The sequence below is a fragment of the Carica papaya genome, chromosome 8, assembly GCF_054855325.1.
Source record: "Carica papaya isolate Zhongbai chromosome 8, ASM5485532v1, whole genome shotgun sequence".
NCBI lineage: Eukaryota > Viridiplantae > Streptophyta > Magnoliopsida > Brassicales > Caricaceae > Carica > Carica papaya.
In genome coordinates, this window is record NC_142316.1 from 21,467,522 (window position 1) to 21,479,559 (window position 12,038).

Here is a 12,038-nt window from a genome sequence, read left to right on the forward strand (position 1 = left end):
TTAAGGGTGCTTGGGCGAGAGTAGTACGAGGATGGGTGACCTCCTGCGAAGTCCTTATATTTCACCCATTTTCTTGGAAAGTTCTCGTGTTGCACCGATTTTTTGGCAGATGATTCTTTCGACGTTACGCGCGACTTGAATTATGGTTCGCAGGTTTATTCGTAAATGTGAGTCACGGCGCCGTGGCATTTTACTTGATATTAGAACGAGAACGGGAGGTGCAGTGCGCACGCACAAGGAAACAAATGACGGGAGGGGGAGGAAAGGAGAAGGAGTGTATGTATTTACAGGGCAAAATTAAACAGGTGCGATCATACCAGCACTAATGCACCAGATCCTATCAGAACTCCGCAGTTAAGTGTGCTTGGGCGAGAGTAGTACTCAGATGGGTGACATCCTGGGAAGTCCTCGTGTCGCACCAATTTTCTTTCAGACGGGTCGTTCGACGTTATGCGCGACTGGAACTATGGTCATCTGGTTTATACACAAATGTGAGTCAAGAAGCAAGGGCATTTTAATCGATATTAGAACGAGAAGGAGAGGTGTAGTGTGAACACACAAGGAAACAAATGATGGGAGGGCGGAGGGAAGGAGAAGGAGTGTATGTATTTTCAGCACAAAACGAAACAGGTGCGATCATACCAGTACAAATGCACCGGATCCCATCAGTACTCCGCAGTTAAGTGTGCTTTGGCGAAAGTAGTACGAGGATGAGTTACCTCCTGGGAAGTTCTCGTGTTGCACCCTTTTTTTTTCAGATGGGTCATTCGGCGTTACGCGTGACTAGAATTATGGTCCGCTGGTTTATACGCAAATGTGAGTCAAGACGCAGGGGCATTTTTACTGATATTAGAACGAGAAGGATAGGTGAAGCGTGAACGCACCAGGAAACAAATGACGGAAGGGGGAAGAAAGGAGAAGGAGTGTATTTATTTGCAGCGCGAAATGAAACATGTACGATCATACCAGCACTTATGCACCAGATCCCATCAGAACTCTGCAGTTAAGTGTGCTTCGGCGAGAGTAGTACTCGGATGGGTGACCTCCTGGAAAGTCCTCGTGTTGTACCCATTTTTTTTCGGATGGGTCGTTCGATGTTACGCGCGAACGGAATTATGAAACCGCTGGTTCATTTGCAAAGGTTAGTCACGATGCCTGGGCTTTTTACTTGATATTAGAATGAGAATGAGAGATGCAGAGTGTATGCACAAGGAACCAAATGACGGGATGGGGGATGGAAGGAGAAAGAGTGTATGTATTTGCAGCACAGAATGAAACATGAGCGATCATACCAGCACTAATACAACGGATTCTATCAGAACTCTACAGTTAAGGGTGCTTGGGCAAGAGTAGTACTAGGATTGGTGACCTCCTGCGAAATCCTTATATTTCACCAATTTTATTGGGGAGTCCTCGTGTTGCACCTATTTTTTTGCAGATGATTCTTTCGACGTTACGCGCGACTTGAATTATAATCTGTTGGTTTATTCGCCAATGTGAGTCACGGCGCCGTGGCATTTTACTTGATATTAGAACGAGAACGGGAGGTGCAGTGCGCACGCACAAGGAAACAAATGATGGGTGGGGGAAGAAAGGAGGAGTGTATGTATTTGCAGCGCGAAATTAAACAGTTGCGATCATGCCAGCACTAATGCACCGGATCCCATCAAAACTTCGCAGTTAAGTGTGCTTGGGCGAGAGTAGTACTCAGATGGGTGATCTCCTGGGAAGTCTTCGTGTTGCACCCATTTTTTTTTTCGATGGGTCATTCGACGTTACACGCGAATGGAATTATGAACTGCTGGTTCATTTGCAAAGGTGAGTCACGGTGCCGGGGCATCTTACTTGATATTAGATCGAGAAGGAGTGATGCAGATTGCACGCACAAGGAACCAAATGATGGGAGGGGGGATGGAAGGAGAACGAGTGTATGTATTTGCAGCACAGAATAAAACATGAGCGATCACACCAGCACTAATTCAACGGATTCTATCAGAATTCCGCGGTTAAGTGTACTTGGGCGAGAGTAGTACTCGGATGGGTGACCTCCTATGGAGTTCTCGTGTTGCACCAATTTTTTTTTCGGATGGGTCGTTCGACGTTACGCGCGAATGGAATTATGAACCGCTGGTTCATTCGAAAAGGTGAGTCAAGAAGCATGGGCATTTTAATCAATATTAGAACGAGAAGGAGAGGTGCAGTGTGAACGCACAAGGAAACAAATGATGGGAGGGGGAAGAGATATGTATTTGCAGTGCCAAATGAAACAGGAGCGATCATACCAGCACTAATGCACCGGATCCCATCAAAACTCCATAGTTAAGTGTGCTTGGGCGAGAGTAGTACTCGGATTGTCGACCACCTGGGATGTCCTCTTGTTGCACCAATTTTTTTTCGGATGGGTCTTTCGACGTTACGCGCGAATGGAATTATGAACCACTAATTCATTAGTAAAGGTGAGTCACGGTGCCGGGGTATTTTACTTGATATTAGAACAAGAAAAAGAGATGCAGAGCGCACGCACAAGGAAACAATTGACGGGAGGTGGGATGGAAGGATAAAGAGTGTATATATTTGCAGCGCAGAATGAAGAATGAGCGATCATACCTGCACTAATGCAACGGATTCTATCAGAACTCCGCAGTTAAGGGTGCTTGGGCAAGAATAGTACTAGGATGGGTGACCTCCTGCGAAGTCCTTATATTTCACCCATTTTCTTGGGAAGTCCTCGTGTTGCACCCATTTTTTTGCAGATGATTCTTTCGACGTTACACGCAACTTTAATTATGGTCCGCAGGTTTATTCGCAAATGTGAGTCACGGTGCCGTGGAATTTTAATTGATATTAGAACGAGAACGGGAGATGCAGTGTGTAAGCACAAGGAAACAAATGAAGGGAGGTGGAAGAAATGATAAGGAGTGTATGTATTTGCAGCACCAAATGAAACAGGTGTGATCATACCAGCACTAATGCACCGGATCCCATCATAACTCTGTAGTTAAATATGCTTGGGGGAGAGTAGTACTCGGATGGGTGACCTCCTGGGAAGTCCTCGTGTTGCACCCATTTTTTCTCGGATGTGTCGCTCGACCTTACGCGCGAATGGAATTATGAACCGCTGGTTCGTTCGCAAAGGTGGGTCACAGTGCCGGGGCATTTTACTTGATATTAGAACGAGAAAAAGAGATGCAGAGTGCACGCACAAGGAAATAAATGACGGAAGGGGGGATGGAATGAGAAAGAGTGTATGTATTTGCAGCGGAGAATAAAGCATGAGCGATCATACCAGCACTAATGCAACGGATTCTATCAGAACTCCGCAAGTTAAGGGTGCTTGGGCGAGAGTAGTACTAGGATGGGTGACCTCCTGCGAAGTCCTTATATTTCACCTATTTTTTTGGGAAGTCCTCGTCTTGCACAAATTTTTTTGCAGATGATTCTTTCGACGTTACGCGCGACTTGAATTATGGTCCGCAGGTTTATTCGCAAATGTGAGTCACGGCGCCGTGGTATTTTACTTGATATTTGAACGAGAACGGGAGGTGCAGTGCGCACGAACAAGGAAACAAATGACGGGAGGGGGAAGAAAGGAGAAGGAGTATATGTATTTGCAGCACGAAATGAAACAGGTGCGATCATACCAGCACAAATGCACCGGATCCCATTAGAACTCCGTAGTTAAGTGTGCTTTGGCGAAAGTAATACAAGGATGGGTTACCTCATGGGAAGTTCTTGTGTTGCACCCATTTTTTTTTTCAGATGGGTCGTTCGACGTTACGCGCGACTGGAACTATGGTCCGCTAGTTTATACGCAAATGTGAGTCAAGACTCAGGGGCATTTTAATTGATATTAGAACGAGAAGGAGAGGAGAAGTGTGAACGCACCAGGAAACAAATGATTGGAAGGAGAAGAAAGGAGAAGGAGTGTATGTATTTGCAGTGCGAAATTAAAAGGGTGTGATCATACCAGCACTAATGCCCTAGATCCCATCAGAACTCCGCAGTTAAGTGTGCTTGGGTGAGAATAGTACTCGGATGGGTGACCTCCTGGGAAGTTCTCGTGTTGCACCCATTTTTTTTTCGGATGGGTCGTTCGACATTACGCGCGAATGGAATTATGAACCACTGGTTCATTCCCAAAGGTGAGTCACGGTGCCGGGAAATTTTACTTGATATTAGAACGAGAATGAGTGATGCAGAGTGCACGCACAAGGAAACAAATGACGGGAGGGGGGATGAAAGGAGAAAGAGTGTATGTATTTGCAGCGCAGAATTAAACATGTGCTATCATACCAGCACTAATGCAACGGATTCTATCAGAACTCCGCAAGTTAAGGGTGCTTGAGCGAGAGTAGTACTAGAATGGGTGACCTCCTGCGAAGTCCTTATATTTTACCCATTTTCTTGGGAAATCCTCGTGTTGCACCCATTTTCTTTCTTCAGATGGGTCGTTCGAAGTTACGCGCGAATGGAACTATGGTCCGCTAGTTTGTACGAAAATGTGAGTAAGACACAAGGGCATTTTAATTGATATTAGAACGAGAAAGAGAGATGAAGTGTGAACGCAACAGGAAACAAATGACAGGAGGGGGAAGAAAGGAGAAGGAGTGTATGTATTTGCAGCGCGAAAAGAAACAGGTGCGATCATACCAGCACTAATGCACCGGATCCCTTCAGAACTCTGCAGTTTAGTGTGCTTGGGCGAGAGTACCACTCGGATGGGTGATCTCCTGGGAAGTCCTCGTGTTGCACCCATTTTTTTTTTCGATGGGTCGATCGATGTTACGCGCGAATGGAATTATGAATTGCTGGTTCATTCGCAAAGGTGAGTCACGGTGCCGGGGCATCTTACTTGATATTAGATCGAGAAGGAGTGATGCAGATTGCACGCACAAGGAACCAAATGATTGGAGGGGGGATGGAAGAAGAACGAGTGTATGTATTTGCAGCGCAGATTGAAACATGAGCGATCACACCAGCACTAATTCAACAGATTCTATCAGAATTCTGCGGTTAAGTGTGCTTGAGCGAGAGTAGTACTCGAATGGGTGACCTCCTACGGAGTTCTCGTGTTGCACTAATTTTTTTTTCGGATGGGTCATTCGACGTTACGCGCGAATGGAATTATGAACTGCTGGTTCATTCCCAAAGGTGAGTCAAGAAGCATGGGCATTTTAATCGATATTAGAACGAGAAGGAGAGGTGCAGTGTGAACGCACAAGGAAACAAATGATGGGAGGGGGAAGAGATATGTATTTGCAGTGCCAAATGAAACAGGTGCGATCATACCAGTACTAATGCACCGGATCCCATCAGAACTCCGTAGTTAAGTGTGCTTGGGCGAGAGTAGTACTCAGATTGTTGACCTCCTGGAAAGTCCTCTTGTTGCACCTATTTTTTTTGGATGGGTCGATCGACGTTACGCGCGAATGGAATTAGGAACCACTAGTTCATTAGAACAAGAAAAAGAGATGCAGAGCGCACACACAAGGAAACAATTGACGGGAGGTGGGATGGAAGGAGAAAGAGTGTATGTATTTGCAGCGCAGAATGAAACATGAGCGATCATACATGCACTAATGCAACGGATTCTATCAGAACTCCGCAGTTAAGGGTGTTTGGGCAAGAGTAGTACTAGGACGGGCGACCTCCTTCGAAGTCCTTATATTTCATCCATTTTCTTGGGAAGTCCTCGTGTTGCACCCATTTTTTTGCAGATGATTCTTTCGACGTTACACGCAACTTTAATTATGGTACGCAGGTTTATTCGCAAATGTGAGTCACGGTGCCGTGGAATTTAACTTGATATTAGAACAAGAACGGGAGGTGCATTGTGCACGCACAAGGAAACAAATGAAGGGAGGTGGAAGAAATGATAAGGAGTGTATATATTTGCAGCGCCAAATGAAAAAGGTGCAATCATACCAGCACTAATGCACCGGATCCCATCATAACTCTGTAGTTAAATGTGCTTGGGGGAGAGTAGTACTCGGATGGGTGACCTCCTGGGAAGTCCTCGTGTGCACCCATTTTCTCTCGGATGGGTCGCTCGACATTACGCGCGAATGGAATTATGAACCGCTGGTTCGTTCGCAAAGGTGGGTCACAGTGCCGGGGCATTTTACTTGATATTAGAACGAGAAGGAGAGATGCAGAGTGCACGCACAAGGAAACAAATGACTGGAGGGGGGATGGAATGAGAAAGAGTGTATGTATTTGCAGCGGAGAATGAAGCATGAGCGATCATACCAGCACTAATGCAACGGATTCTATCAGAACTTCGCAAGTTAAGGGTGCTTGGGCAAGAGTAGTACTAGGATGGGTGACCTCCTGCGAAGTCCTTATATTTCACCTACTTTTTTGGGAAGTCCTCGTCTTGCACCAATTTTTTTGTAGATAATTCTTTCGACGTTACGCGCGACTTGAATTATGGTCCGCAGGTTTATTCGCAAATGTGAGTTACGGCGCCGTGGAATTTTACTTGATATTAGAACGAGAATGGGAGGTGCAGTGCGCACGCACAAGGAAACTGACGGGAGGGGGATGAAAGGGGAAGGGGTGTATGTATTTGCTGCGCGAAATTAAACAGGTGCGATCATACCAGCACAAATGCATCGGATCCCATCAGAACTCCGTAGTTAAGGGTGCTTGGGCGAGAGTAGTACTAGGATGGGTGATCTCCTGCGAAGTCCTTATATTTTATCCGTTTTCTTGAAAAGTACTCATGTTGCACCTATTTTTGTGCAGATGATTCTTTCGACGTTACGTGCGACTTGAATTATGGTCCGCAGGTTTATTCGCAAATATGAATCACGGTGCCGTTGCATTTTACTTGATATTAGAACGAGAACGGGAGGTGCAGTGCGCACGCACAAGGAAACAAATGACAGGAGTGGGAAGAAAGGAGAAGGAGTGTATGTATTTGCAGTGCGAAATTAAACAGGTGTGATCGTACCAGCACTAATGCAACGGATTCTATCAGAACTCCGCTGTTAAGGGTGCTTGGGCAAGGGCACTACTAGGATGGGTGACCTCCTGCGAAGTCCTTATATTTTACCCATTTTCTTGGGAAGTCCTCGTGTTGCATCCATTTTCTTGCAGATGATTCTTTCGACGTTACGCGCGACTTGAATTATGATCCGCAGGTTTATTCGCAAATGTGAGTCACGACACCGTGGTATTTTACTTGATATTAGAATGAGAATGGGAGGTGCAGTGCGCACGCACAAGGAAACAAATGACGGGAGGGGGAAGAAAGGAGAAGGAGTGTATGTATTTGTAGCGCGAAATGAAACAGGTGCGATCATGCCAGCACTAATGCACCAGATCCCATAAGAACTCCACAGTTAAGTGTGTTTGGGCAAGAGTAGTACTCGGATGGGTGTACTGCTCGGAAGTCCTCGTGTTGCACCTATTTTTTTCGGATGGGTCGTTCGACATTACGCGCGAATGGAATTATGAATCGCTGGTTCATTCGTAAAGGTGAGTCACGGTACCGGGGCATTTTACTTGATATTAGAACGAGAAGGAGAGATGCAGTGTGCACGCACAAGGAAACAAATGACGGGAGGGGGGATGGAAGGAGAAAGAGTGTATGTAGTTACAGCGCAGAATGAAACATGAGCGATCATACCAGCACTAATGCAACGGATTCTATCAGAACTCCGCGGTTAAGGGTGCTTGGGCGAGAGTAGTACTAGGATGGGTGACATCTTGCGAAGTCCTTATATTTCACCCATTTTCTTGGGAAGTCCTTGTGTTGCACTCATTTTTTTGCAGATGATTCTTTCGATGTTACGCACCACTTGAATTATGGAACGCAGGTTTATTCGCAAATGTGAGTCACGGCGCCGGGACATTTTACTTGATATTAGAACGAGAATAGGAGGTGCAATGCGCACGCACAAGGAAACAAATGACAGGAGGGGGAAGAAAGGAGAAGGATTTTATGTATTTGCCGCAAGAAATTAAATAGTTGCGATCATACCAGCACTAATGCACCGGATCTCATCAGAACTCCACAGTTAAGTGTGCTTGGGCGAGAGTAGTACTCGGATGGGTGGCCTCCTGAGAAGTCCTCTCGTCGCATAAAGTGTGAATGCATCAGGAAACAAATGACGGGAGGGGGAAGAAAGGAGAAGGAGTGTATGTTTTTGCAACGTGAAATTAAACAGGTGCGATCATATTAGCACTAATTCATCGGATCCCATCAGAACTCCGTAGTTAAGTATGCTTGGGCAAGAATAGTACTCGGATTGGGGACCTCCTGGGAATTCCTCGTGTCGCACCAATTTTTTTTCAGGCGGGTCGTTCAACGTTACGCGCGACTGGAACTATGGTCCGCTGGTTTATACGCAAATTAGAGTCAAGAAGCAGGGACATTTTAATCGATATTAGAACGAGAAGGAGAGGTGCAGTGTGAACGCACAAGGAAACAAATGATGGGCGGGGGAGGGAAGGAGAAGGAGTGTATATATTTTAGGCACGAAATAAAACAGGTGCGATCATACCAGCACTAATGCAACGGATTCTATCAGAACTCCACAGGTAAGGGTGCTTGGGCGAGAGTAGTACTAATATTGGTTACCTCTTGCGAAGTCCTTATATTGCACCCATTTTTCTTTTTGGACGCGTCGTTCGACGTTACGCGCGACTGGAACTATTTTTCGCTGGTTTATACGCAAATGTGAGTCAAGAAGAAGGGGCATTATCGATATTAGAACGAGAAGGAGAGGGGCGGTGTGAACGCACAAGGAAACAAATGACGGGAAGGGGAAGAAAGGAGAAGGAGTGTATGTATTTTGTAGTGTGAAATTAAACAGGTGCGATCATACCAGCACTAATGCACCGGATCCCTTCAGAACTCCGCAGTTTAGTGTGCTTGGGCGAGAGTAGTACTCGGATGGGTGACCTCCTGGGAAGTCCTCGTGTTGCACCCATTTTTTTTTGGATGGGTCGTTCGACGTTACGCGCGAATGGAATTATGAACCACTAATTCATTCATAAAGGTGAGTCACGGTGCCGGGGCATTTTACTTTATATTAGAACGAGAAGAAGAGATGCAGAGTGCTCGCACAAAGAAACAAATGACGGGAGGAGGGATGGAAGGAGAAAGAGTGTATGTATTTGCAGCGCAGAATGAAACATGAGCAATCATACTAGAACTAATGCAACGGATTCTATCAGAACTCCGCAAGTTAAGGGTTCTTGGGCGAGAGTAGTACTACGATGGGTGACCTCCTGCAAAGTCCTTATATTTCGCCCATTTTCTTAGGAAGTCCTAGTGTTGCATCCATTTTTTTGCAGATGATTCTTTCGATGTTACGCGTGACTTGAATATTGATCCGCAGGTTTATATGCAAATGTGAGTCACGGCGCCGTGGCATTTTACTTTATATTTGAACGAGAACGGGAGGTGCAGTGCGCACGCACAAGGAAACAAATGACGGGAGCGGGAAGAAAGGAGAAAAAGTGAATGTATTTGCAGCACGAAATTAATAAGGTGCGATCATACCAGCAATAATGCACAGTATCCCATTAGAATTCCGCAGTTAAGTGTGCTTGGGCGAGAGTAGTACTCAGATGGGTGACCTCCCGGGAGGTCCTCGTGTTGCACCCATTTTTTTTCGGATGGGTCATTCGACGTTATGCGCGAATTGAATTATGATCCGCTGGTTCATTAGCAAACGTGAGTCACGGTGCTGGGGCATTTTACTTGATATTAGAACTAGAATGAGAGATGCAGAGTGCATGCACAAGGAAACAAATCACGGGAGGGGGGATGGAAAGAGAAAGAGTGTATGTATTTGCAACGCAGAATGAAACATAAGCGATCATACCAGCACTAATGCAACTCATTCTATCAGAACTCGGCAAGTTAAGGGTGCTTGGGCGAGAGTAGTACTAGGATGGGTGACGTCCTGCGAAGTCCTTATATTTCACCTATTTTCTTGGGAAGTCCTCGTGTTGCACCCATTTTTTTGCAGATAAATCTTTCGATGTTACGCGTGACTTGAATTATGATCCGCAAGTTTATTCGCAAATGTGAGTCACGGCGTCGTGACATTTTACTTGATATTTGAACGAGAACGAGAGGTGCAGTGCGTACGCACAAGGAAACAAATGATTGGGGGGGGGGAAGAAAGGAGAAGGAGTATATGTATTTGCAGCTCGAAATTAAACTGGTGCGATCATACAAGTACTAATGCACCAGATCCCATCACAACTCCGGAGTTAAGTGTTCGTGGGCGAGACTAGTACTCGGATGGGTGACCTCCTGGAAAGTCCTCATGTCTCACCAATTTTTTTTCAGTCGGGTCGTTCGACGTTACACGCGACTGGAACTATGGTCCGCTTGCTTATACGCAAATGTGAGTCAAGAAGCAGGAGCATTTTAATCGATATTAAAACGAGAAGGAGAGGTGTAGTGTGAACGCACAAGGAAACAAATTATGGGAGGGGGGAGGGAAGGAGAAGGAGTGTATGTATTTTCAACACGAAATGAAACAGGTGCGATCATACGATACCAACTGCACTGGATCCCATCAAAACTCCGCAGTTAAGTGTGCTTGGGCGAGAGTAGTACTCAGATGGATGACCTCCTGCGAAGTCCTCGTGTAGCACCCATTTTTTTCGGATGGGTCATTCGATGTTACGCGCGTATTGAATTATGAACCGCTGGTTCATTCGCAGAGATGAGTTACGGTGTCGGGGCATTTTACTTGATATTAGAACGAGAATGAGAGATGCAGAGTGCACGCATAAGGAAACAAATGACGGGAGGGAGGATGGAAGGAGAAATAGTGTATGTATTTGTTGTGCAGAATGAAACATGAGCGATCATACCAGCACTAATGTAACGGATTCTATAAGAACTCCGCAAGTTAAGGGTACTTGGGCGAGATGAGTACTAGGATGGGTGACCTCCTGCGAAGTCCTTATATTTCACCCATTTTCTCGGGAAGTGCTCGTGTTGCACCCATTTTTTTGCAAATGATTCTTTCGACGTTCCGCGCGACTTGAATTATGGTCCCCAGGTTTATTCGCAAATGTGAGTCACGGTGCCGTGATATTTTACTTGATATTTGAACGTGAACGGGAGGTGCAGTGCGCACGCACAAGGAAACAAATGACGGGAGCGGGAAGAAAGGGGAAGGAGTGTATGTATTTACAGCACGAAATTAAACTGGTGCGATCATACCAGCACTAATGCACCGTATCCCATCAGAACTCCGCAGTCAAATGTGCTTGGGCGAGAGTAGTACTCGGATGGGTGACCTTCTGGGAAGTCCTCGTGTCGCACCCATTTTTTTTCGGATGGGTCGTTCAACGTTGCGCGCGAATAGAATTATGAACTGCTGGTTCATTCGCAAAGGTGAGTCACGGTGTCGGGGCCTTTTACTTGATATTAGAACGAGAAGGAGAGATGTAGAGTGCACGCACAAGGAAACAAATGACGGGAGGGGGGATGGAAGGAGAAAGAGTGTATGTATTTGCACCGCAGAATAAAACATGAGTGATCATATCAGCACTAATGCAACGGATTATATCAGAACTCCGCAGGTAAGGCTTGGGCAAGAGTAGCACTAGAATGGGTGACCTCCTGCGAAGTCCATATATTTCACCCATTTTCTTGGGAAATCATCGTGTTGCACCCATTTTTTTGCAGATGATTCTTTTGACGTTAAGCGCGACTTGAATTATGGTCCGTATGATTATTCGCAAATGTGAGTATCGGCGCCGTGGCATTTTACTTGATATTTAAACGACAACGGGAGGTACAGTGGGCACGCACAAGGAAACAAATGACAAGAGGGGGAAGAAAGGAGAAGGAGTGTATGTATTTGCAGCGCGAAATTAGACAGGTGAGATCACACCAGCACTAATGCACCGGATCCCATCAGAACTCCGCAGTTAAGTTTGCTTGGGCGAGAGTAGTACTCGGATGGGTGACCTCCTAGGAAGTCTTCGTGTCGCACTAATTTTTTTTCAGATGGGTCGCTCGACGTTACGCGCGACTAGAACTATGGTCCGCTGGT

The 12,038-nt window shown here is 45.9% G+C and overlaps 19 pseudogenes; all 19 read left to right on the top strand.

The window, feature by feature from the left end:
- Nucleotides 1-303: 303 nt before the first annotated feature.
- On the top strand, nt 304-422 carry LOC148251932 (5S ribosomal RNA; annotated as a pseudogene).
- A 206-nt stretch (nt 423-628) lies between these two features.
- On the top strand, nt 629-747 carry LOC148251933 (5S ribosomal RNA; annotated as a pseudogene).
- A 205-nt stretch (nt 748-952) lies between these two features.
- Nucleotides 953-1,071, top strand: LOC148251934 (5S ribosomal RNA; annotated as a pseudogene).
- A 558-nt stretch (nt 1,072-1,629) lies between these two features.
- Nucleotides 1,630-1,748, top strand: LOC148251935 (5S ribosomal RNA; annotated as a pseudogene).
- Nucleotides 1,749-2,593: 845 nt separating this feature from the next.
- Nucleotides 2,594-2,714, top strand: LOC148251936 (5S ribosomal RNA; annotated as a pseudogene).
- Nucleotides 2,715-2,947: 233 nt separating this feature from the next.
- LOC148251937 (5S ribosomal RNA) lies at nt 2,948-3,066 on the top strand (annotated as a pseudogene).
- Nucleotides 3,067-3,627: 561 nt separating this feature from the next.
- On the top strand, nt 3,628-3,746 carry LOC148251938 (5S ribosomal RNA; annotated as a pseudogene).
- A 207-nt stretch (nt 3,747-3,953) lies between these two features.
- Nucleotides 3,954-4,072, top strand: LOC148251939 (5S ribosomal RNA; annotated as a pseudogene).
- A 564-nt stretch (nt 4,073-4,636) lies between these two features.
- On the top strand, nt 4,637-4,755 carry LOC148251940 (5S ribosomal RNA; annotated as a pseudogene).
- A 520-nt stretch (nt 4,756-5,275) lies between these two features.
- On the top strand, nt 5,276-5,394 carry LOC148251941 (5S ribosomal RNA; annotated as a pseudogene).
- Nucleotides 5,395-5,911: 517 nt separating this feature from the next.
- LOC148251942 (5S ribosomal RNA) lies at nt 5,912-6,029 on the top strand (annotated as a pseudogene).
- A 558-nt stretch (nt 6,030-6,587) lies between these two features.
- Nucleotides 6,588-6,706, top strand: LOC148251943 (5S ribosomal RNA; annotated as a pseudogene).
- Nucleotides 6,707-7,295: 589 nt separating this feature from the next.
- LOC148251944 (5S ribosomal RNA) lies at nt 7,296-7,414 on the top strand (annotated as a pseudogene).
- Nucleotides 7,415-7,973: 559 nt separating this feature from the next.
- Nucleotides 7,974-8,092, top strand: LOC148251945 (5S ribosomal RNA; annotated as a pseudogene).
- Nucleotides 8,093-8,172: 80 nt separating this feature from the next.
- On the top strand, nt 8,173-8,291 carry LOC148251946 (5S ribosomal RNA; annotated as a pseudogene).
- A 529-nt stretch (nt 8,292-8,820) lies between these two features.
- Nucleotides 8,821-8,939, top strand: LOC148251947 (5S ribosomal RNA; annotated as a pseudogene).
- Nucleotides 8,940-9,500: 561 nt separating this feature from the next.
- On the top strand, nt 9,501-9,619 carry LOC148251948 (5S ribosomal RNA; annotated as a pseudogene).
- Nucleotides 9,620-11,186: 1,567 nt separating this feature from the next.
- Nucleotides 11,187-11,305, top strand: LOC148251949 (5S ribosomal RNA; annotated as a pseudogene).
- A 557-nt stretch (nt 11,306-11,862) lies between these two features.
- LOC148251950 (5S ribosomal RNA) lies at nt 11,863-11,981 on the top strand (annotated as a pseudogene).
- Nucleotides 11,982-12,038: the final 57 nt, after the last annotated feature.